This window comes from Elephantulus edwardii, unplaced genomic scaffold (assembly GCF_000299155.1).
Source record: "Elephantulus edwardii isolate Elephantulus edwardi_28Jun2011 unplaced genomic scaffold, EleEdw1.0 scaffold00294, whole genome shotgun sequence".
In the NCBI taxonomy this organism is placed as follows: Eukaryota; Metazoa; Chordata; class Mammalia; order Macroscelidea; family Macroscelididae; genus Elephantulus; species Elephantulus edwardii.
The window spans coordinates 1,246,672-1,251,933 of NW_006400044.1; positions in this window are offsets into that span (position 1 = coordinate 1,246,672).

Here is a 5,262-nt window from a genome sequence, read left to right on the forward strand (position 1 = left end):
GGATGGGTGTGTCAGAGGCAATGAGATTGGCACAGGATAGAGCATGTTTTAGGGCTGTTGTACGTAGGGTCGCTATGAGTCTCAAACTACTCGACATCACATAACAACAACAGCAATAAGAATCAATTTTTAAGTAAAAACCTACCACTAACAAAAACATTGTTGTTTCTGTTACAGCAGTAAGGTCTTTTGAGCTTCTTTACCTGGCATTCTACCTCTTGTTGAATTTGACCTTTTAAATGTGGGATATTATACTAACAACTAATATTTATGGAAAAATTATCTTATAATTTTTATGTTCCTGGACTGACTTCTTGTTTTTTAATTGTTGTTACCATTTAATGCCAGTCTAGAGACGAAGGTGCGACTGGTCCAGGTCTTGGTCTTTTCAGTTTCTTGCTTTGTATCAGAGAGCTGGACCGTGACTAAGGCTGACAGGAGCCTTTGAGTCGTGATGCCGAAGAAGAGTATGGAACATACCATAAACTGCTAATAAAACAAACAGGTCTGTTATGGAGGAGGGTGAAACTAAATGGCTCCTTAGAGGAAAGGATTTTGAAGCTCTGGATTATATATTTTGGGCATGTTGCCAGGAGGGACCAGTTCTTGGAGAAGGACATCGTGATTTGAAGGGTGGAGAGACAGCCCAGAAGAGGAAGATGCTGGATGAGATGGATTGACACAGTGACTGGAATAATGGGTTAGGTGTTGGAGACAGGGAGACTGGCTCAGCATAGGCCAGGTTTCAGAACTATTGCACATGGGATTGCAGTGGGTCACAGGAGACTCAGGGCACCTAACAACAGCAACCATTTGATGAAGCAGGCATTATTAATCTCTTCCTTTTAAAAAGAGGAATTAGGGCTTCAAAGAGGTTAAATACTTTTTTTAGTGTCTTACAGCTCTTGAGCCAGGTTCTAATGTTGTTGTATAAGTCCCACTGAGTTGGAACTTAACTCCTAACTGACCCTGCAGTGAAATTTTAAAGACTGTAAATTGCTCAGAAGGAGATTGCCCATCTTTCTCTGGTAGGTCCTAATTGAACTAAGATTTAAACCTATGTCTTAATTTGTCTTAGTTGAAGTGCTGTTCCTGCTGAACTTTTTCAGAGATTGTTGTTGTTAGGTGCTGTCAAGTTGAGTATGACTCATAGTGACCCTATGAACAAAAATCTGAACCCTGTTCCATTTATTAATTAAAGATTGTTGATCACTGATTAAACAAGGCTAGAATTAACCTTCGGAGCACCTTTTTATCTCCCTTTCTTAATGACATTTTTAGCTAGAATTACTCTTATTTTCCCTACTTTTGAAATAGCTGTGAGGTCATTATGTAGCTAGATATATGAGATATGAAAGTGAATGCTACACAAATTCCATAGGAATCAGGTATTTCACTCCTAGGAATATACCCCAAGGACATTAGAACTGAGACACAAACGGAGATTTGTACACCAGTGTTCATAGCATCATTATTCACTATCACAAGAACATGCAAACAGCCCAAATATCCATCCACAACTGAATGGATTGAGGATTTGTGGTACATTTACACAAGTACTGTGCAGCACTTAGAAGCAATGATTTTGAAAAATACCATGTAACTTGAGGGAGACTGAAGAGCATTATGCTTGTGAACTAACTCAGTCTCATAAGAATAAATACTGTATAAAATTATTATTGTCAAAATAGAAGGATAACTAGTAAAATATGTATGGCGACTCAAGGGAAGAAGAGGTGGGAGTAGAGGAATGAGGATGGGTAGGAGTTGAAACTACAGGGTTGCATAAGTTGCAAGGTGGAGGTGGGGGGCGGCAGGCACCTGATAAAACAGGATAATGGAGGGCAAGGTCCGACGCTGATTAATTTTATACAACATAATTCATGGGAATGGTTGTATGAAAAACAATGTGAAACCCAAAGTATATAAACTTTGCATGCAAACTAATATAAAAGGAAAAAAGTCTGCTTGGTGTAACTTAAGTGTTAAAATGGCAACGAGAGGCTGATGATCGCTAATACTTCAGACTTGCCAACTTCTTGATGCCTGTCTGTGATAAGCAAGTAAGCATGGTCTTCCTGTGTGGTCTAAAATGTTAGGAAATATGGAAACACCGCTGCATACTTAACAAAAACTATGTGGATAATAAAACCCAGAAGGCATAGGATAGTGCTTATTTTCCATCAACCACCTTCAACTTCAAGCAATGGGAAAGCCTGCTTCTCTCTTCTGGCGCCAGTTCCCATTGAAGGATAGGGGTTTTGTATTCTGCCACTGATGATATTTGTGACTTCTAGATAAACAATGCCTTCTCATCTCCTGTGTGTTGTTCTTTGTGGCATCAGTAAATTAATCTAAAGTAAATAAAGTTCTATGAGTGGATAAGATTAGTTCTTCTTGTGCTTGACAATGAAATAATCAGTTTTTAACTCATGTTTAAAATTTAGACAGGCCTACCGTTAAAAATAGCATTTGGCTGAAGTTGCTGACACAGCCTTTTCCAATTTCCTGCCCAAAGGAGACCCAGGAAAACAACAAAAACTCATGGTAATCAGGGAAAATACAAAGCTTTCTATTTGGTTGCTCAAGTTTTGATGGGTTTCCTCTGCTTTAAATGATTGGATTTTTTTTAAAATGGTATAATATTCTAAACAGGTAACCTAGCAATTTTGAAGTATGATATAAAGTTAGTGTTGTTTATAATGCTGGAAGCTGTTTAAGAAACTCAGGGTATTGAAGCAGCAAATTGAGCAGCCCCGTCTCTTCTTCAGGGGTTCCCATGTCTTGGGGAACCTGCAGTTACCATCACTTCTCCCTCCTCTTAACTCCATCTTCTCAGTAACTCCATGCTCTTCAATTATCTGTCTCAATCAATCCATTGGTTGTAAGCCAGGCAAACAGCAAGAATGTAAAGAGTTGCAAGATGTCCTGCTGCATTCTGAAAGGGAAAGAGAATGAACTGTGGGTTTTCCGTCTTGGGATATGCTATTTCTAACTGGCACTGTATAGCAAGGTGCCTCAGTAGTTCTAGAGACAATCTTCTATTTAACATCTGGCAGTCACTGCGGAGAACCGGGCTTGTTCATTTGTATTTACATTCCTACTACAGCATTTAGAGGGGATCATGGATACTATAATCAACACCATTTTAATTGCAGGAAGAAGCAACAGAAAATCTCAACAATGTGCAACTTCTTAAAAATCCTGTGCTTCAAGGCAAGAATCTGTCATCCTGACAACAGAAGAGAAAAAGCAGACTTTTGGAAAGAAAGTAGTACAGCATACTTTAGTATAAAGTACAAGATATAGATTCTGTGAAGCTGCAATAGAGCTATAGGGAGAGAACAGCTATAATTGTAATACAAGGTGGGATTAAGATGAAAGAAACTAACTCAGTCCCATAAGGACAAATACTGTGTAAGATCATTATTGTAGAAGTAGAAAGATGCTAGTAAAACGTGTATTGGGTTGTGCAATTTGTTAGGTAGAGATAGGGGCGAGTAAAGGAAATGGAGAATATCTGATGTGAAGAACAAAGTACAAGAATTTTGTAAGAAAACCAGTATAAAATAAACTTTTTTTTTTTAAATTGTAAGGAACATTGTACCTTATAACCCTGCTATTGACTTGTTTTCTGATTCAAAGTGACCCTATAAGATAGAGTAGAACTGGCCCATAACCTTTATAGGGATGTAAAGAGAGAAAGACCCTCAACAGAATGGATTGTCAAAGTGAGCACAAGAAGTAGCCCAGGTGATGTAATGATGTAAAGTGTTAAATACTGAGCTGCTTACTGAAAGGTAGGCATGCTGAACCCACTAAAAAGAAGAATAATGAGCAATATCCTTCTGTATATAAGTATAGTGTGGGAAGATTGCTGAAGGGGCACTATGAATAACAACAATATGAGAAGACTGATGAAGGGTTGCGATGAGTCATAGTCAACTCTATGGCGGTAGGTTAGTTTGTTGGGGGATCTACAAGACACCTTTGAAACTCTGGCTCTCAAACTTACCAGTTTCGGCTCTATCAGCTCAGACTTGATGATGAGTTAACTGACTGGGTTTTCAGAGCTGTAAATCTCATGGGAAGAGAGTGTCCCTTGGAGCAGCTGGTGGATTCAAACAGCCACATTTTGTGATGACATATATTAGAACCATACATTTATTGTAGTTTATGTATTATTTACCACAGCGTTTTATATTGTTGTGGTTGTTAGGTTCTCTTGAATGAATGATGACTCAGAGAGACCCTAAGAACAGTGGATCTGAACTTTGCCCTATCCTGTGTCATCCTTATAATCTCTGATATATTTGAGCATGTTGTTAAAGTTACTATGTCTGTCCGTCCGTCCATCCATCCATCCATCCATCCATCCATCCATCCATCCATCCATCTTGTTAAGGGTCTTTATTTCGCTGACCATCCACCTTTCCCTGCATGTTCTTCCCCCATGACTGGGCCCTCCCAACAACATACCCAAATTACGTGAAATGAAGTTCGCCATCATTGTCTCTAAGGAACATACTGGTTGCACTTTTTTCCAAGACTTGGTTTGTTTTTGTGTTATTGTTTTTGTTTTTCTAACATTTCATAAGCTAATAGGTACTTGTCTTTAACACTGCAACTCAAAAAGTATTGATTATTCTTCTGTTATTCACTGTCAAATTTTCAGATACATAGGAAGTAATTGAAAAACCATGGTTTGGATCACATTTAGTTTTTAAACTGATATTGCCACACTTCAGCACTTGGGAGAGATCCTTGATAGCCGACTTTCCCTATGCAATATATCTTAACTTTTTGACCATTGGTACCAAGAAAATGATTGTGCATCCAAGTAAGGTGAAATCATTGACAATTTCAATTTCTTTATATGTGATTATCTGTAGAAACATTATTAAAAAAAAGCTGAAAAGTAAAAAAAAAAACAAAACCCAAATATCCATCAACATATTAATGGGGAAAAACACCAAAACAATCCTATGCAGTACATACAAAAAATAAAAGAATATTCATCAGTAAAGAGGAATCAAGTACTAATACAACATGAGCAAACTTTGGAAGCATTGTGCTAAGTGAAAGAAGTCAGTCAAGAAAAATCACATATTGCATAATTCAATTACATTACATGCCCAGGAGATGTTAAACTATGGACACAGAATAGTAGTTAATTAGGGCTAGAGTCCATCCATCTATCATGATGTTAACTGTTGTTGTTGTTGTTGTTATGTGCCGTCGAGTCGCCTGCGACTCATAGCG